Source organism: Coregonus clupeaformis, chromosome 10 (genome assembly GCF_020615455.1).
Source record: "Coregonus clupeaformis isolate EN_2021a chromosome 10, ASM2061545v1, whole genome shotgun sequence".
Taxonomy (NCBI): Eukaryota; Metazoa; Chordata; class Actinopteri; order Salmoniformes; family Salmonidae; genus Coregonus; species Coregonus clupeaformis.
Window position 1 is genome coordinate 30,909,394 of NC_059201.1, and position 21,152 is coordinate 30,930,545.

At 45.6% G+C, this 21,152-nt stretch overlaps 1 protein-coding gene across 5 annotated transcripts in view; it reads left to right on the forward strand.

Annotated features, from left to right (window-relative positions):
* The first annotated feature begins 1,487 nt into the window (after positions 1-1,487).
* LOC121574993 (extracellular sulfatase Sulf-2) overlaps positions 1,488-21,152 on the forward strand; it is a 75,230-nt gene continuing 55,565 nt past the window's right edge. For all 5 annotated transcript variants that reach the window (XM_041887730.2, XM_041887728.2, XM_041887727.2 and 2 more), the window contains exon 1: positions 1,488-1,982. The gene's annotated coding sequence lies outside the window, so the exon portion shown is untranslated. The remainder of the gene's footprint in view (positions 1,983-21,152) is intronic.

Below are 21,152 nucleotides of genomic sequence, written 5' to 3' on the forward strand. Positions count from 1 at the left end.
AGTATGATATTATCTTTGCAGCAAGGGAATATGATTGCGTGCCAAACTGACAGATAGATTAAATATTGTAGGTGTTGCAATTGAATGGATTGTGAGTGCCTCAAAATGTATCTCCCTCTGATTTCCATGAGAAGTATAGAAATACAGAAGTAGATCAGAGAGTTATTGATTGGATGGGTGAGAAGGGGGAGAAGGAGAGTTTCCATCTGTAATCTGTGGTGCTGTGGATGCATCTAAATAACCTGCAGAAAATAATAAACAGAAGCATCAATCACCAGGGAGACCAGAAGACATTGATGGATTCCTCCTCCAGCCCTGTCTCATCCCTTCCTGAGGAGAGATGGGAAGTGACACTGGCAATTATGAGAAATACCTGCTGCTGCCTCTAACACATACAAACAAATGCAGGTTAGTGTTTTTCGTCATGAATCTTGTTCTGGAGGTAGCTCTGCAGAGTGGTCACTAGCTGGCACAGCCATAAAGTCATAAAATCTGATTTTAAACTGAACCTTAACCTTAACCCTAAACCACACTGCTAACACTAATCACTAACCCTAACCTTAAATTAAGATCAAAAAGCTATTTTCATGATTTGTTGTTTTTGTTTTCGTGAATTTTTACAATATAGCCAATTTGGAATTTGCAGTTAGAAATTGCTCAGTTCAGCCTCCAGGACAAGACTCATGACAATAAATGTCAACCTGCTAAACAAACAGGAAAATGAATGCATTGGCTACATTACGATGGAGATACTGTATTTAGGGATGTGTATGGGAAATTATGCTCTGTTTTACTCTGACAGGGTTTTTGTGCTTATTTGTGGAAGTGCATGCGTGTGTGTGTATGGTGTGTGGGCGTGGTGTTGGGTGGGTGTGGATGCATTCATGTGTGTATGGTGTGTGGGTGTGGATGCGTTCATGTGTGTATGGTGTGTGGGCGTGGTGTTGGGTGGGTGTGTATGCATTCATGTGTGTATGGTGTGTGGGCGTGGTGTTGGGTGGGTGTGGATGCGTTTGTATTTGAATGCATAGTCCTCTCTGCAGCTTGTTGGTGTCTGTTCCTCTAAACGGGCATGGCCATGCCAGCGAGCCTATTAGAGGTGCCAGGCTGATAAATACAGTGTGTATGCCAAACTCTCGCTCTCCTCTCCTCTACCGCCCTCCAGCATTAAGATTGATCCCTGGTTCCCTCCCCTTCCTTTCTCTCTCTCCTCTCCCTGGCCCTGCCTTTATGAGTCTGTGAATAGGTGAAGCACAGAGGCTCCAACAGATGGCTAGATATGCCCTGATTCACTCACACACAACACAGCCACATGAATGAGAGTTGAGCGAGAGAAAGAGAGAGAAAGAGACAGGGAGAAAATTAGGGTGAAATTGACAAGTAGAAAGAGATAGGAAGAAAAGAGTGGGAGAATAAGAGAATGGGATAGAGAAAGAGGGGGAGACCGTGAGGACCACGTGGAGAAAGAGAGATGGAGAAACAGAGGGAGTTTCAGTGTGTGGGAGAATAAGAGAGCTAGAGTGTTTCAGGAGTGTGTGTGAGTGAATGTGTGTGTGAGTGAATGTGTGTGTGAGTGAATGTGTGTGAGTGAATGTTAAAGCGTGCAAGATAATTACGTGATAGAGAGGGATAGGGAGACAGAGACACTGTGAAAAGGGGAGTGAGTAAAAAATGAATTGCAGATTGAGGAACCTCTCCTTCTCCTTCCCTCCCTCTTTTATCTATCTCATCTGAAACCACGCCTCCCTCCTTTCACTTGTGTGTGCATCTATAGCAGCTGGCTTTCTGCGTCGGGCTACGTAGGGGTTAGACTCTCAGACTGCAAGCAGAGCGGACACTAGGGCACAGGACAGGAGTGTGTCCGGGACTGGTCAGACCAGGTGTGTGCGTGTGTGTGAGCCGACGGACGAAGCTTTGTGTGTATCCTACATGTGTCACTCGCTCCAACCAGGGACATCGCTACTGAGGAACACAGCTGGGAGGTACAGTACTGTAGCTTTGCTCTACTTTACACTTCATCGCTCCTCTCTATTGGACTCGCCTCCATGAGATTTACTCTCACCACCACCACCATCATCATCATCATCATCATCATCTCCTTTGCTTATTGGAGGAGAACAGAACACTCACATGCAGGTGGCACTGAACTCATTCACAAAGTATCTGACTTTGCATTGGGCTGTTGTGGAATTTGAGCCAGGAGAGATTGACATGCATATTATTAATGTTAGCTCTCTGTGTACATTTAAGGGCCTGCCGTACCGCCCTGTTCTGGGCCAATTGTAATTTTCCTAAGTCCCTCTTTGTGGCACCTGACCACACGACTGAACAGTAGTCCAGGTGTGACAAAACTAGGGCCTGTAGGACCTGCCTTGTTGATAGCGATGTTAAGAAAGCAGAACAGTGCTTTATTACAGACAGACCTCTCCCCATCTTAGCTACTATTGTATCAATATGTTTTGACCATGACAGTTTACAATCCAGGGTTACTCCAAGTAGTTTAGTCTCCTCAACTTGCTAAATTTCCACATTATTAATTACAAGATTTAGTTGAGGTTTAGGGTTTAGTGAATGATTTGTCCCAAATACAATGCTTTTAGTTTTTGAAATATTTAGGACTAACTCATTTCTTGCCACCCATTCTGAAACTGACTGCAGCTCTTTGTTAAGTGTTGCAGTGATTTCACTTGCTGTGGTAGCTGACGTGTATAGTGTTGAGCCATCAGCATACATAGACACACAGGCTTTCCTCAGAGCCAGTGGCATGTAATTAGTAAAGATTGTAAAAAGTAAGGGGCCTAGATAGCTACCCTGGGGAATGCCTGACTCTACCTGGATTATGTTGGAGAGGCTTCCATTAAAGAACACCCTCTGTGTTCTGTTAGACGGTAACTCTCGATCCACAATATAGCAGTGGATGTAAAGCCATAACACATACGTTTTTCCAGCACCAGATTATGATTGATAATGTCAAAGCTGCACTTGAAGTCTAAGTCTAACAAAACAGCTCCCACAATCTTTTTATTATACATTTCTCTCAGTCAATCATCAGTCATTTGTGTAAGTGCCTTACATGTTGAATGCCCTTCCCTATAAATGTGCTGAAAATCTGTCGTTAATTTGTTTACAGTAAAATAGCATTGTATCTGGTCAAACACAATGTTTTCCAAAAGTTTAGTGAGGGTTGGTAACAGGCTTATTGGTCAGCTGTTTGTGCCAGTAAAGGGTGCTTTGCTATTCTTGGGTAGTGGAATGACTTTGCTTCCCTCCAGGCCTGAGGACACACACTTTCCTGTAGGTTTAGATTGAAGAGATGGCAAATAGGAGTGGCAATATCATCCGCTATCATCCTCAATAACTTTCCATCCAAGTTGTCAGACCAAGGTGGCTGGTCATTGTTGCTAGACAACAATTATTGTTTCACCTCTTCCACACTCACTTTACGGAATTCAAAATTACAATGCTCGTCTTTCATAATTTGGTCAGTTATGCATGGATGTGTAGGTTCAGAATTTGTTGTTGGCATGTCATGCCTACATTTGCTAATCATGCCAATGAAAAAATAATTAAAGTAGTTGTCAATATCAGTGGGTTTTGTGATGAATGAGCCATCTGATTCAATGAATGATGGAACTGAGTTTGCCTTTTTGCCCAAAATGTAATTTAACGTGCTCCAAAGCTTTTTACGATCATTCTTTATATCATTTATCTTTGTTTCACAGTACAGGTTCTTCTTTTTGTTAAGTTTAGTCAAATGATTTCTCAATTTACAGTTCATTTGACAATCGGTTGTGCAGCCAGACTTATTTGCCATTCCTTTTGCCTTATCCATCTCAACCATACAATTTTTCAATTCCTCATCAATCCATGGGGATTTAACCGTTTTTACATTCATTCTCTTAATTGGTGCATGCTTATTAGTACCTGGAATAAGCAATTTCATAAATGTGTGTCACGCCCTGACTCAGGGGACGCTTATATGTTGAGTCAGGGTGTGTATATTCCTTGTTGTGAATGTTCTATGTTGTTGTATCTAGTATGTGTAATTCTATGTTGGCCGGTGTGGTTCCCAATCAGGGGCAGCTGTCGCTCGTTGTCTCTGATTGGGGACCATACTTAAGCAGCCTATTGGCACTGTCTAGTTGTGGGATCTTGTTCCGGTTAAGGTTTGTTGTAGTCTACCTTAGGACTTCACGTTTCGTTTCGTTTATTGTTTTGTCGTGTGTTTATTTAGTTGAATAAACATGTACGTATATCATGCTGCGCCTTGGTCTGACCCGTCCTTCAACGAACGTGACAGAAGATCCCACCAAACACGGACCAAGCAGCGTGCCCAGGAGCAGCAGACACCCTGGACACAGGTAGTGGAGCAGAGATCATGGACTTGGGAGGAGATAAGAGAGGATCTGGCCAAGCATATGGAGGCCCTGAAAGGGATGAGGGAGAAGGAGGTGAGATTAGCCGATAGCGGACCCTGGGCGAAGGAGGAAGCCCAGGCAGGAGAGGTGAAACGGAGACCCGAGAGGCAACAGCAAGAAAAAAAAATTGGGGGGCACATGGTGTGGACGACGAGGCAGCAGGAGGCCGTTAAAGGGCGGATCTGCAGGTTAGGAGAGGAGGCCACCATGTTACGGGGGCTATTGGTTCAGAGGGAGCAGGAGTTATTCGGTCAGAGGGAGGCGTTACAGGAGGCTAAAAGGGAGAAGGAAAGAGTAGAGGCACGGCAAGAGGAGCTGGTTAGGCAGCAGAAGGAGCGGGGGTTAATAAAGGAACCCAGTCCTGCTCCTCGCACCAAGCAAGTGGTGTGTGTCGCCAGTCCGGTCCGGCCCGTGCCTGCTCCCCGCACCAAGCCAGTGGTGCGTGTTCCCAGTACGGCCCGGCCCGTTCCTGCCCCTCACACCAAGCCTGTGGTGCGCGTCGCCAGCCCGGCCCGGCCTGTTCCTGCTCCTCACACCAAGCCAGTGGTGCGCGTCGCCAGCCCGGCCCGGCCTGTTCCTGCTCCTCGCACCAAGCCAGTGGTGCGCGTCGCCAGCCCGGCCCGGCCTGTTCCTCGCACCAAGCCAGTGGTGCGCGTCGCCAGTCCGGCCCGGCCTGTTCCTGCCCCTCGCACCAAGCCTGTGGTGCGCGTCGCCAGCCCGGCCCGGCCTGTTCCTGCTCCTCGCACCAAGCCAGTGGTGCGCGTCGCCAGCCCGGCCCGGCCTGTTCCTCGCACCAAGCCAGTGGTGCGCGTCGCCAGTCCGGCCCGGCCTGTTCCTGCTCCTCGCACCAAGCCAGTGGTGCGCGTCGCCAGTCCGGCCCGGCCTGTTCCTGCTCCTCGCACCAAGCCAGTGGTGCGCGTCGCCAGACCGGCCCGGCCTGTTCCTGCTCCTCGCACCAAGCCAGTGGTGCGCGTCGCCAGCCCGGCCCGGCCTGTTCCTGCTCCTCGCACCAGGCTAGTGGTGCGCGTCGCCAGCCCGGCCCGGCCTGTTCCTGCTCCTCGCACCAAGCCAGTGGTGTGCGTCGCCAGCCCGGCCCGTTCCTGCTCCTCGCACCAAGACAGTGGTGCGCGTCGCCAGCCCGGCCCGGCCTGTTCCTGCTCCTCGCACCAAGCCAGTGGTGCACGTCGCCAGTCCGGCCCGGCCCGTTCCTGTCCCTCGCACCAAGCCAGTGGTGCGTGTTCCTAGTCCGATCCGGCCCGTGCCTGCTCCTCGCACCAGACCAGTGGTGCGTTTGTCCAGTCCGGCACGGCCCGTGCCCGTTCCACCGGTGCCTGGTCCGGCACCGGTCAGCTGTTCCACTCCGGAGCCAGAGCAGTCCGCTCCACCAGTGCCTGATCCAGCTCCGGTCAGCTGCTCCACTCCGGAGCCAGAGCAGTCCGCTCCACCGGTGCCTGATCCAGTGCCGGTCAGCTGTTCCACTCCGGAGCCAGAGCAGTCCGCTACCGGTGCCTGATCCAGCTCCGGTCAGCTGCTCCACTCCGGAGCCAGAGCAGTCCGCTCCACCGGTGCCTGATCCAGCTCCAGTCAGCTGCGCCACTCCGGAGCCAGAGCAATCCGCTCCACCGGGGTCCAGTCCAGCTCCGGTCAGCGGCTCCACTCCGGAGCCAGAGCAGTCCGCTCCACCGGTGCCTGATCCAGCTTCGGTCAGCGGCTCCACTCCGGAGCAGACCGCTCCACCGGTGTCCAGTCCAGCTCTGGTCAGCGGCTCCAGTCCAGACCATGACGTCAGCCCCTCTCCAGGTTCGGGGTCTCCCACACCAGGATCCAGACAGGGCCTGGCATATCGTGGGAGGAAGGAGAGTGGAAGCAGCGCGCCAAGGTCCAGACCAAACCAGGGGCGCCTCCGAGGCGGAATGCCCACCCGGCCCCTACCCTGTTATGTTTATGTTGTGCGGTCGGAGTCCGCACCTTTGGGGGGGGGTACTGTCACGCCCTGACTCAGGGGACGCTTATATGTTGAGTCAGGGTGTGTATATTCCTTGTTGTGAATGTTCTATGTTGTTGTATCTAGTATGTGTATTTCTATGTTGGCCGGTGTGGTTCCCAATCAGGGGCAGCTGTCGCTCGTTGTCTCTGATTGGGGACCATACTTAAGCAGCCTATTGGCACTGTCTAGTTGTGGGATCTTGTTCCGGTTAAGGTTTGTTGTAGTCTACCTTAGGACTTCACGTTTCGTTTATTGTTTTGTCGTGTGTTTATTTAGTTGAATAAACATGTAGTATATCACGCTGCGCCTTGGTCTGACCCGTCCTTCAACGAACGTGACAATGTGTCAAGTGCAGCATCTGGTTGCTCCTCATTACACATCACAGACTAGCAAATATTCTTTACATCTTCAACATTGGAATCACTACAAAACCTATTGTATGACCTCTTATACACTATTTTAGGCCCAGCCTTTGGAACTTTGGTTTTCCTAGATATGGCTACAATATTATGATCACTACATCTGATGGATTTGTATACTGCTTTAGAGCAGATTTCTGTGGCATTTCTGCAGCATATGTGATCAATACATGTGGATGAGTTCATTCCTGTGCTGTTTGTAAATACCCTGGTATGTTGACTGATAACCTGAACCAGGTTGCAGGCACTAATTACAGTTTGAAGTTTTTCTTGAGTGGGCAGCTTGATGAAAGTCAATATTTAAATCACCCAGAAAATATACTTCTCTGTTGATATCACATATATTATCAAGGATTTCACACATATAGTCCAAATACTGACAGTTAGCACTCTATAGCAGCTTCCCACAAGAATGTGCTTTAGGTGAGGCAGGTAAAACTGTAGCCATATTACTTCAACAGCATTTGACATGAGATCCTTTCTAAGCTTTACAGGAATATGACTCTGAACATAAATGGCATCACCTCCACCATTTTATTGCTGTCACTTCTGAAGATGTTGAAACCAAGTATTGCTACCACTGTATCATCAAAGGTATTAATTATCTAAGTGAGTTTCAGAGATAGTCAGTACATGAATGTTATCTGTTACTAGAAAGTTATCGATTTCACGAACCTTGTTTCTTAGGCTACATACAGTTGAAGTCGGAAGTTTACATACACTTAGGTTGGAGTCATTAAAACTCATTTTTCAACCAGTCCACACATTTCTTGTTAACAAACTATAGTTTTGGCAAGTCGGTTAGGACGTCTACTTTGTGCATGACACAAGTAATTTATCCAACAATTGTTTACAGACAGATTATTTCACTTATAATTCACTGTATCACAATTCCAGTGGGTCAGAAGTTTACATACACTAAGTTGACTGTGCCTTTAAACAGCTTGGAAAATTCCAGAAAATTATGTCATGGTTTTAGAAGCTTCTGATAGGCTAATTGACATAATTTGAGTCAATTGGAGGTGTGCGTGTGGATTTATTTCAAGGCCTACCTTCAAACTCAGTGCCTCTTTGCTTGACAACATGGGAAAATCAAAAGAAATCAGCCAAGACCTCAGAAAAAAATGTGTAGACCTCCACAAGTCTGGTTCATCCTTGGGCGCAATTTCCAAACGCCTGAAGGTACCAAGTTCATCTGTACAAACAATAGTACACAAGTATAAACACCATGGGACCACGCAGCTGTCATACCGCTCAGGAAGGAGACGTGTTCTGTCTCCTAGAGATGAACGTACTTTGGTGCGAAAAGTGCAAATCAATCCCAGAACAACAGCAAAGGACCTTGTGAAGATGCTGGAGGAAACAGGTACAAAAGTATCTATATCCACAGTAAAATGAGTCCTATATCGACATAACCTGAAAGGCCACGCAGCAAGGAAGAAGCCACTGCTCCAAAACCACCATAAAAAAGCCAGACTACGGTTTGCAACTGCACATGGGGACAAAGATCATACTTTTTGGAGAAATGTCCTCTGGTCTGATGAAACAAAAATAGAACTGTTTGGCCATAATGACCATCGTTATGTTTGGAGGAAAAAGGGGGTAGCTTGCAAGCCAAAGAACACCATCCCAACCGTGAAGCATAAGGGTGGCAGCATCATGCTGTGGGGGTGCTTTGCTGCAGGAGGGACTGGTGCACTTCACAAAATAGATGGCATCATGAGGAAGGAAAATTATGTGGATATATTGAAGCAAAATCTCAAGACATCAGTCAGGAAGCTTGGTCGCAAGTGGGTCTTCCAAATGGACAATGACCCCAAGCATACTTCCAAAGTTGTGGCAAAATGGCTTAAGGACAACAAAGTCAAGGTATTGGAGTGGCCATCACAAACCCCTGACCTCAATCCTATAGAACATTTGTGGGCAGAACTGAAAAAGCGTGTGCGAGCAAGGAGGCCTACAAACCTGACTCAGTTACACCAGCTCTGTCAGGAGGAATGGGCCAAAATTCACCCAACTTGTTGTGGGAAGCTTGTGGAAGGCTACCCGAAACGTTTGACCCAAGTTAAACAATTTAAAGGCAATGCTACCAAATACTAATTGAGTGTATGTAAACTTCTGACACACTGGGAATGTGATGAAAGAAATAAAAGCTGAAATAAATCATTCTTTCTACTATTATTCATTTCACATTCTTAAAATAAAGTGGTGATCCTAACTGACCTAAGACAGGGGATTTTTACTAGGTTTAAATGTCAGGAATTGTGAAAAACCTAGTTTAAATGTATTTGGCTAAGGTGTATGTAAACTTCCGACTTCAACTGTATGTTAATGTGGGCTATTTTTAGCACTTTTCTGGTGTGCTTTATTGCTTTACTGGGAGGCTTATGAGAGGTAGACATGACAGTGATATTTATGTTTGAGCTGATAGTGCAGGGTGATGTCGTGTCGCGTCTGCTGTTGGTGGTTATTGCTGTCAACAAAGAGTCCGCTTAGGCTGCACCGTGATTAGAGGCTTTTATTAATATCACACGTTTACAGCATAAGTTACAGACCCGCGGTGTCTGGAGAAGCACCGTCCCAAATTAATCTGAATGCTTCTGACTCCCCCTTTGTCTAGCTCCTACTTATAAACAATGGCAAAAAAGGGTTGCTCCCTCTTTCGTCCAATCACCGGTCTCCCCTGGGGCGTCACCCTACAACTGCTACATTTAAACTAAGATAAACAGTTTTTCTTTGTCCCTCAAGACTAGTCATAATCTTCATACACGACAGTGAGCTGCACACAGTGGACATCCTACTAGGGCAAACTGCCTCAGTGCTAACAGCATAACTCAGGTTCATAGGTGCATGATTACTGCATTCAACAGTTGTAGGATTGACAGACACATTCAGAGGAGTTAGAGGGACATAAATTAGCTTACTTACATTATGTCTGCCAATGCCCCTGGGACAATGTACTTTTGCAGCAGCACTACGACAACTCATCAACACGATGGTAGGGATTATCTGAGCAGGACTTGGGTCACTGATAAATCATTGTCTCAATGCAGCCCATTAGACATGTAGCTTTATAATAAGAATTATTACAGTAAGTCACTGTATCATGGTAGTGGGCGACTTTAGATGCCAATACTGTGCCTATTAGCGCAGTAGTTCGGTTCTTCTATAAATAGGGCACTGATTTAACAGATTATTCCGAAATTATGAATAGTCATTTCCAAGTTTACAATTTCCCCCCAGGTTTATCAAGAAAGGCATTTAGGAGATTCATCCATCTTGTAGAGCATTGTTCTGCTCACACTGACTTGGCTCATATGTGTTCTTGATGTGGTTTCTGTTCTTTTGGATTAAAGTATTGGTTTGGTTCTCTCTCTGGTTCTTGCCCCAATGATATTTCACATTCCCTTGGTTTTGCTGTTGGTCTACGCATTGTCATAATATATGTGAAAATACTGTATTATTTAATCTTGTGTTTATATCAGATGTATACGGTATAACGCCCCTTTTTTATATTATTGTGGGATTGAAGTGAATAAAACCCATATTTACCGTAGAGTGTTCGTTCCAGTAGAAACAGCTCTCCTGTTGTGTCCCAGGCTGTAGGGTAGACTAGTTTAGATGTTCACATCAGTGTTTTGTCTGTGCCTTTATGGGTCAAAAGGATCAGGCGGTAGTGAGTGTTCTCTGAGTGCTGATAGAGAAACTGAGGCTGAAATATTCATGACTGAGAATGGATGGCTAGCTGCTGTTTACTGACTGGAGGGATGGAGGGCTATTGGTTAGAGGTGGCAGAGATCTGTAGTTAAGACCTTCATTATTTACTGTGCACTCTGCTGCTGGAGGTTGGAGCTAACCCCCAGATCAACTGGCCTCTTTTCTCTGCTGGACGGTGGACTGGAGGAGGCTGCTCCTGTTTAGTCAACCTGTCAGCTAGCCCCTAGGCATTCCGCTGGTTCACGCACACACACACACACACACACACACACACACACACACACACACACACACACACACACACACACACACACACACACACACACACACACACACACACACACACACACACACACACACACACACACACACACACACACACACACACACACACACACACACACACACACAGCATGATCTGTCTTTCTTTGTCCTCACACACACTCTCAGCTGGAGGCTTAACCTTGAGACCTGTTGAGAGGCTGTCTGCTGCGGCTCAGTGGGAATACATGAAAGGGTTGCATGTGTAGTTTATGTTTAAGAGGGAATGTGCTTACATGTGCTTGGAGATAGTTTGGTTCGAAGCTGTGCATACATGCATGAGTGTAGAATGTTATGCACTGTAGATACTGCATATAGACACTGTAGTATTGACAGTTGTTGATTTGAGTACAGGACATGGCTGGTGTCTCCCAGCCAGGGGGAAGACATATTGGCAGGCCATTACACACTAACCACAGAGCCAGCCCACAGGAGTGACAGGAGGCAGATATCGGTGACAGTGACAACACTCAATGTGACATGTCTGTCTGTCTCCTGCTTCTAGTGTGGCTGCTCACTTTACCTCCACTCTTCATTAGGCTGGTAGGGCCGATTATAGACAGAGCTGGAGGTTGAAAGAGGAGACAAAATGATGCTGAAAGACTGAGATGCAAAGAGCATGATTAAGATTGGAGGATGACTTGGAGGATGGTGACTCAATTTTTTTTGTTGTTGCAATGAGTGAGGCCTGTAAGTAGGCCTGTATCTAGTGCTCCTGTTCCTCTCTGAGTTCCCTCTTCATCAGTATGTATGAGCTGCTGTGTGCTAGGCCCTGTGATGATAAGATATCTGGAGATCTATGTTTTAATCTCAGCCTGCAGCTCTACTCTTTAATGATAGTGGCTGAGAGGGCCTCTTTAATTAGGGTTTTGAAGTGTCACTTTTCTGATGAACTGATGTCCACAGAGAGAAGACTGTTTGTATATGTGTGTATGTTTGCAATCTTCTTTGTGTGCTGTATGTGTAGAGGCTTGTGCAATGTGATTTCAATCTGCTATCTATGTAGGCGGTGCTGCAGTGTAGGTGTCCTGCAGATGTAATTACACCCAGCCAGTCAGACTTCAGAGTCCTGCATCACTGGAGATAAAGGAACATTCGGCTCTTACACTGGACATATCAAACAACAGTGTTGTCAGTAAGATTCAAGCCTTTGATTTCAACTAGTTCACTGCTCTTGTGGCCTCTTCTGATCAGTATTGGTTGTCATGGTGTTGAATTATTTATCAAATAAACTTTTTAGTTTCACTCATATTTTCAAGAGCAGAAATCTTTTTTTAAGTACTCTCACCCTTCAGTCTGAGATGCTTTGGATGAGGTCAAAAGCATCCTTATCATTATAACAATTATTATCATCACCATCGTCATCTTACCCTCTGCATCCCTGCCATCCCCTTTCCAACAAAAACAAATTCTGGATCCTGACCATCCTCTCCTCCTTCTGAGGCATTTCCCACGGTCCCCATTAGGACAGCAGCAGCAAACAAACACACCCTCCCTCCCTCCTCCCTCCCTCCTTCCCTCCTCCCTCCTGGACAACAGGGAGGGACAACAATGGAAGTCAGGTCTCAGATAACAGCGGTGCTAAGTTGCCCATCGATGCTTTGATTAAATGACTTCAGTGGTGGTGCAGTGGTGGAATGGGAACCAACATTAAAGGTGCCATGGTGAGCAATAGGGAGAAGAGAAGGAAGGTGATCATATGAGGACAGTGAGTGATGTTTCTGACAGAGGCAATGAGTTCCTCATGTTCTCTCATCTTTTAAAATTACTTCATTTTTTCTTCTGCTGCTTGAAGATACTGTAACATACCATGTGAATGTTTTCATAATTGACAGAGTCCTCATCTACAACTCCATGTTATTATGACTGCAGAAAGAGGTAAATGATGAATGTGTTCTCGTAATGATTCAGTGGCTCATCATTTAGACAGAGAGCTTTAGCTTCAACACTTCTGCATATCTATTCGGAAGCATTCCTGAGGGGCCCACAGCACATTTTGCTATCAGCAACTTGTAGGAGTAACAAGATTGCAACCCCTGGCTATGGATCTGTCTTGATCATTCTGACTCTCTTTTCTTCAATTTCTGTGTTAATCTTCTCATCATTCAGTTCCATTTCTCCCAATTTCCCCCCTTCTCTCCTCTCTTTTTCTCCCAGTGTTGAGAGGTCCCTGCCCTAGCGCTAGCCCCTCCTCTCCTCTCCTTCCCTGTTCCCTCCTCTCCTCTCCTTCCCTGTTCCCTCCTCTCCTCTCCTTCCCTGTTCCCTCCTCTCCTCTCCTTCCCTGTTCCCTCCTCTCCTCTCCTTCCCTGTTCCCTCCTCTCCACTCCTTCCCTGTTCCCTCCTCTCCATTCCTTCCCTGTTCCCTCCTCTCCACTCCTTCCCTGTTCCCTCCTCTCCACTCCTTCCCTGTTCCCTCCTCTCCACTCCTTCCCTGTTCCCTCCTCTCCACTCCTTCCCTGTTCCCTCCTCTCCACTCCTTCCCTGTTCCCTCCTCTCCTCTCCTTCCCTGTTCCCTCCTCTCCACTCAATTCCTGGTCCCCAGAGGCAGAACAGCCACTGTGGTGCCTAATAAGGTTTATGGAATTACAGATCTCTGAAATTGGATTTTCTCACTTCACTAAAGCATGAGGATTAGCAGTTTAGTGCTTGGTGCATTAGGGCCTCAGTGACCTGTAACTGAACTGCTTTGGTCAAGGGCCCCCAAGGTGGGCAGATCAAGGGACAGAAAGACATGCAATATCTGGGAATGGAGGGAAAGGGGCAGAGAGAGAGAGTTGGTGATGGACAGTGAGGTATAGAGAAGAACTGAGTGATAGAGAGAGACTGAGAGAGAGAGACAGAGAATAGGTCTAGTTTGTGGCGACCTAAATGCCAGAACTGGACAAGAACCTGACACCCTCAGCACACATGGGGACAAACACCTACCTGGAGGTGACAGCATTCCCTCCCCCATATGCCCCCCTAGGCACAACTACGACAACATAACCAACAAAAACGGGTCACGACTCCTGCAGCTCATTCGCACACTGGGTATGTACATAGTCAATGGTAGGCTTCGAGGGGACTCCTATGGTAGGTACACCTATAGCTCATCTCTTGGCAGTAGTACTGTAGACTACTTTATCACTGACCTCAACCCAGAGTCTCTCAGAGCGTTCACAGTCAGCCCACTGACACCCCTATCAGACCACAGCAAAATCACAGTCTACTTGAACAGAGCAATACTCAATCATGAGGCATCAAAGCCAAAGGAACTGAATAATATTAAGAAATGCTATAGATGGAAGGAAAGTAGTGTTGAAACCTACCAAAAAACTAGAAACAACAAATTCAATCCATTCTAGACAACTTCCTGGACAAAACATTCCACTGTAATAGTGAAGGTGTAAACTTGGCAGTAGAAAACCTAAACAGTATATTTGACCTCTCAGCTTCCCGATCAAATCTAAAAATCTCCAACAGAAAACCAAAGAAAAGTAATAACAGTGATAAATGGTTTGATGAAGAATGTAAAAACCTAAGAAAGAAATTGAGAAACCTATCCAACCAAAAACACAGAGACCCAGAAAACCTGAGCCTACGCCTTCACTATGGTGAATCACTAAAACAATACAGAAATACACTATGGAAAAAGAAGGAACAGCATGTCAGAAATCAGCTCAATGTAATTGAAGAATCCATAGACTCTAACCACTTCTGGGAAAATTGGAAAACACTAAACAAACAACAACACGAAGAGCTATCTATCCAAAACGGAGATGTATGGGTAAACCACTTCTCCAATCTTTTTGGCCCTATAACAGAGAACAAACAGCAAAAAAATATACATGATCAAATGCAAATCTTAGAATCAACTATTAAAGACTACCAGAACCCACTGGATTCTCCAATTACATTGAATGAACTACAGGACAAAATACAAACCCTCCAACCCAAAAAGTCCTGTGGTGTTGATGGTATCCTCAAGGAAATGATAAAATATACAGACCACAAATTTCAATTAGCTATACTTAAACTCTTTAACATCATCCTTAGCTCTGGCATCTTCCCCAATATTTGGAACCAAGGACTGATCACTCCAATCCACAAAAGTGGAGACAAATTTGACCCCAATAACTACCGTGGGATATGCGTCAACAGCAACCTTGGGAAAATCCTCTGCATTATCATTAACAGCAGACTAGTTCATTTCCTCAGTGAAAACAATGTACTGAGCAAATGTCAAATTGGCTTTTTACCAAATTACCGTACGACAGACCACGTATTCACCCTGCACACTCTAATTGACAAACAAACAAACCAAAACAAAGGCAAAGTCTTCTCATGCTTTGTTGATTTCAAAAAAGCTTTTGACTCAATTTGGCATGAGGGTCTGCTATACAAATTGATGGAAAGTGGGGTTGGGGGAAAAACATACGGCATTATAAAATCCATGTACACAAACAACAAGTGTGCGGTTAAAATTGGCAAAAAACATACACATTTCTTTCCACAGGGCCGTGGGGTGAGACAGGGATGCAGTTTAAGCCCCACCCTCTTCAACATATATATCAACGAATTGGCGAGGGCACTAGAACAGTCTGCAGCACCCGGCCTCACCCTACTAGAATCTGAAGTCAAATGTCTTCTGTTTGCTGATGATCTGGTGCTTCTGTCACCAACCAAGGAGGGCCTACAGCAGCACCTAGATCTTCTGCACAGATTATGTCAGACCTGGGCCCTGACAGTAAATCTCAGTAAGACAAAAATAATGGTGTTCCAAAAAAGGTCCAGTTGCCAGGACCACAAATAGAAAAAAATTCCATCTAGACACCGTTGCCCTAGAGCACACAAAAAACTATACATACCTCGGCCTAAACATCAGCGCCACAGGTAACTTCCACAAAGCTGTGAACGATCTGAGAGACAAGGCAAGAAGGGCCTTCTATGCCATCAAAAGGAACATCAAATTTGACATACCAATTAGGATCTGGCTAAAAATACTTCAATCAGTTATAGAATCCATTGCCCTTTATGGTTCTGAGGTCTGGGGTCCGCTCACCAACCAAGAATTCACAAAATGGGACAAACACCAAATTGAGACTCTGCATGCAGAATTCTGCAAAAACATCCTCCGTGTACAACGTAAAACACCAAATAATGCATGCAGAGCAGAATTAGGCCAATACCCGCTAATTATCAAAATCCAGAAAAGAGCCGTTAAATTCTATAACCACTTAAAAGGAAGTGATTCCCAAACCTTCCATAACAAAGCCATCACCTACAGAGAGATGAACTTGGAGAAGAGTCCCCTAAGTAAGCTTGTCCTGGGGCTCTGTTCACAAGCACAAACAGACCCCACACAGCCCCAGGACAACAACAACAACAACACAATTAGACCCAACCAAATCATGAGAAAACAAAAAGAGAATTACTTGACACATTGGAAAGAACAAACAAAAAAACAGAGCAAACTAGAATGCTATTTGGCCCTAAACAGAGAGTACACAGTGGCAGAATACCTGACCACTGTGACTGACGCAAACTTAAGGAAAGCTTTGACTATGTACAGACTCAGTGAGCATAGCCTTGCTATTGAGAAAGGCCGCCGTAGGCAGACCTGGCTCTCAAGAGAAGACAGGCTATGTGCACACTGCCCACAAAATGAGGTGGAAACTGAGCTGCACTTCCTAACCTCCTGCCAAATGTATGACCATATTAGAGACACATATTTCCCTCAGATTACAGCGAACCACAAAGAATTTGAAAACAAACCCAATTTTGATAAACTCCCTTATCTACTGGGTGAAAAACCACAGTGTGCCATCACAGCTGCAAGATTTGTGACCTGTTGCCACAAGAAAAGGGCAACCAGTGAAGAACAAACACCATTGTAAATACAACCCATATTTATGTTTATTTATTTTCCCATTTGTACTTTAACTATTTGCACATTGTTACAACACTGTATATATACATAATATGACATTTGAAATGTCTTTATTCTTTTGAAACTTCTGAGTGCAATGTTTACTGTTAATATTTATTGTTTATTTCACTTTTGTTTACTATCTACTTCACTTGCTTTGGCAATGTTAACACACGTATCCCATGCCAATAAAGCCCTTAAATTGAAATTGAATTGAAAATTGAAATTGAATTGAATAGTGAGGGAAGGATTGGCACAGACAATACTCATTGAGCAGTCCATCACAGCTCTGCTCATTGAACTCTTAATTGGGGGAGAGAAAGGGTTGTGGAATCAATTGGGGGAGAGGAACAACAGGGGTGCGGTTGAGAAGGATAACATACCCAATCACAGAAACATGTCCTGAGCTTCCCTCTGAGTCAGACCTGGTCACAATCAAACTGCTGAAAGACAGCTGCCTAATGCAGTTATACTCCAAAGTCACTACCACTCTGATTACATGTATGGGATATTCATTTCTAGTATGTGCACTTAAAAGTTTTTGTCCTGAAAATATGAGAATGTTTCTATGAATGAGATCTCACATTGGAGTGCAGCGAGGGCAGGCTAATTATTGATAGATAATAATGTTTTTACTTGCACTAAAAATAGACTCTTCTTCTCCTTTCCCTTCCTTGGGGTAATAACAATTTTATTGCCCTGTCACTTTGTGATGTATCATCCTTTTATCCGAATCAAGGACGAGGCCAGGTGTCGCATTTTTTTTCTGTGGTTGTCACATCGCTTTGTCACCCTACGCCTGCTTAAACCTCCGCCTCCCTCTCCCGTTATTTATATTCAAATGTCAATCTTTTTATTTTAGTGAGACAAAGGGGAAATTAATCATTTTGAAGCTACTTTTGAAAGTGTTTTTAGTCAATGTCTGCTGAACACTGGAGCAGACAGTGTTCAGCAACATTTTATTTGGCAACGTTTGTTGGCCAAATAAAACCATACCCTTGGGTATATGGGTTTGTGTCTCCTCAACCTGACATGAGTGATATGTTTGTGTTGGGAACACCCTGCCACTTTCCTCTGTATCTATCAGGTCTGTGTTAATCTGCTTCATACATTCGGGAAGTATTCAGACCCCTTCCGCTTTTCCACATTTTGTTACGTTACAGCCTTATTCTAAAATGGATTAAAGAAAAAGAATCCTCATCAATCTACACACGATACCCTATAATGACAAAGTGAAAACAGGTTTTTAGAAATGTTTGCAAATGTATAAAAAAAAAAACAGAAATAACTTATTTACGTAAGTATTCAGACCCTTTGCTATGAGACTCGAAATTGAGCTCAGGTGCATCCTGTTTCCATTGATCATCCTTGAGATGTTTCTACACCTTAATTGGAGTCCACCTGTGGTAAATTCAATTGATTGGACATGATTTGGAAAGGCACACACCTGTCTATATAAGGTCCCACAGTTGACAGTGCAAAACATTTTTTGCAGCATTGAAGGTCCCCAAGAACACAGTGGCCTCCATCATTCTTAAATGGAAGACGTTTGGAACCAACAAGACTCTTCCTAGAGCTGGCCGCCCGGCCAAACTGAGCAATCAGGGGAGAAGGGCCTTGGTCAGGGAGGTGACCAAGAACCCGATGGTCACTAACAGAGTTCCAGAGTTCCTCTGTGGAGATGGGAGAACCTTCCAGAAGGACAACCATCTCTGCAGTACTCCACCAATCAGGCCTTATGGTAGAGTGGCCAGACGGAAGCACCTAAAGGACTCTCAGACCATGAGAAACAAGATTCTCTGGTCTGATGAAACCAAGATTGAAGTCTTTGGCCTAAGTGCCAAGCGTCACGTTTGGAGGAAACCTGACACCATCCCTACAGTGAAGCATGGTGGTGGCAGCATCATGCTGTGGGGATGTTTTTCAGCGGCAGGGACTGGGAGACTAGTCAGCATCGACAGAAAGATGAACGGAGTAAAGTACAGAGAGATCCTTGATGAAAACCTGCTCAGCGCACTCAGGACCTCAGACTGGGGCAGAGGTTCACCTTCCAACAGGACAATGATCCTAAGCACACAGCCAAGACAACGCAGAAACGGTTTCGAGACAAGTCTCTGAATGTCCACGAGTGGCCCAGCCAGAGCCCGGACTTGAACCCAATCTAACATCTCTGGAGAGACCTGAAATAATTGTGCAGCGATGCTCCCCATCCAACCTGAGAGGATCTGCGGAGAAGAACTCCCCAAATACAGGTGTGCCAAGCTTGTAGCGTCATACCCAAGAAGACTCAAGGCTGTATTCACTGCCAAAGGTGCTTCAACAAAGTACTGAGTAAAAGATCTGAATACTTATGTAAATGTGATATTTAATTTTATAAATTTGCAAAAAATTCTAAACACCTGTTTTTGCTTTGTCATTATGGGGTATTGTGTGTAGATTGATGAGTGGGAAAAAAAACATTTTAATCAATTTTAGAGTAAGGCTATAACGTAACAAAATGTGGAAAAAGGAAAGGGGTCTGAATACTTTCCCGAATACAAAAGTATGTGGACACCCCTTCAAATTAGTGGATTCTGCTATTTCAGCCACACCCGTTGCTGACAGGTATATAAAATCTAGCACACAGCCATGCAATCACCATAGACAAACATTGGCAGTAGAATGGCCTTACTGAAGAGCTCAGTGACATTCAAAGTGGCACCGTCATAGGATGCCACCTTTCCAACAAGTCAGTTCATCAAAATTCTGCCCTGCTAGATCTGCCCCAATGTCAACTGTAAGTGTTGTTATTGTGAAGTGGAAACGTCTAGGAGCAACAACAGCTCAACCACGAAGTGGTAAGCCACACAAGCTCACAGAACAGGACCGCCGAGTGCTGAAGTGCGTAGCGCGTAAAAATGGTCTCCTCCGTTGCAACACTCACTACCGAGTTCCAAACTGCCTCTGTAAGCAATGTCAGCACAATAACTGTTCGTCGGGAGCTTCATGAAATGGGTTTCCATGGCCGAGCAGCCGCACACAAGCCTAAGATCACCATGCCCAATTCCAAGCGTCGGCTGGAGTGGTGTAAAGCTCGCCGCCATTGGACTCTGGAGCAGTGGAAATGCGTTCTCTGGAGTGATGAATCACACTTCACCATCTGTCAGTCCGACGGACTAATCTGGGTTTGGCGGATGCCAGGAGAACACTACATGCATAGTGTGATACCAATGCATAGTGCCAACTGTAAAGTTTGGTGGAGGAGGAATAATGGTCTGGGGCTGTTTTTCATGGTTTGGGCTAGGCCCTTTAGTTCCAGTGAAGGGAAATCTTAACGCTACAGCATATTTATTTTTATTTTATTTTATTTTATCTTTATTTAACTAGGCAAGTCAGTTAAGAACAAATTCTTATTTACAATGACGGCCTACACCGGCCAAACCCGGACGACGCTGGGCCAATTGTGCGCCGCCCTATGGGACTCCCAATCAAGGCCGGTTGTGATACAGCCTGGAATCGAACCAGGGGGTCTGTAGGGACGCCTCAAGCACTGAGATGCAGTGCCTTAGACCACTGCGCCTTAGACCACTGCGTCACAATGACATTCTAGACGATTCTGTACTTCCAACTTTATGGCAACAATTTGGGGAAGGCCCTTTCCTGTTTCAGCATGACAATGCCCCCGTGCACAAAGCGAGGTCCATACAGAAATGGTTTGTTGAGATCGGTGTGGAAGAACTTGACTGGCCTGCACAGAGCCCTGACCTCAACCCCATTGAACACATTTGAGATGAATTGGAATGCCGACTGTGAGCCAGGCATAATGGCCAACATCAGTGCCCGACCTCACTAAAGCTCTTGTGGCTGAATTTAAGCAAGTCCCAGCAGCAATGTTCCAACATCTAGTGGAAAGCCTTCCCAGAGGAGTGGAGGCTGTTATCACAGCAAAGGGGGGACCAACTCCATATTAATGCCCATGATTTTGGAATGAGATGTTTGACGAGCAGGTGTCCTCATACTTTTGGGCTCACTTTGGGTGACGATGTTTCATAGTGCAGCAATCGCAGAAAGAGTGATAACACAGAGAAAGCTGCCATTGCTGCACTGCTGTCACACATTTTCCAACTCTAGGGACAAAGACCTTCAAGAAAATCACTATGAGAAATCGTCACCCCAAGTGAGCCCGACCATCCCCCCTGGCTCATGGACTAATAGGGTAGCATATAGAATCTTGAGAGAGTTCTGTCCTTTTGTCCCTCAAATGGACAGACAGACACAGGTGCTCTGCCTGTCCTCCCTTTGATGACCATGAGTGGCTGGCAGACCTGGCAGGGACCGAGAGCAGCTGGGGTCGGGTCACGGGCATGCCCTGGCATTGAGCTCCATGGGTGCTTAGGTGGTAT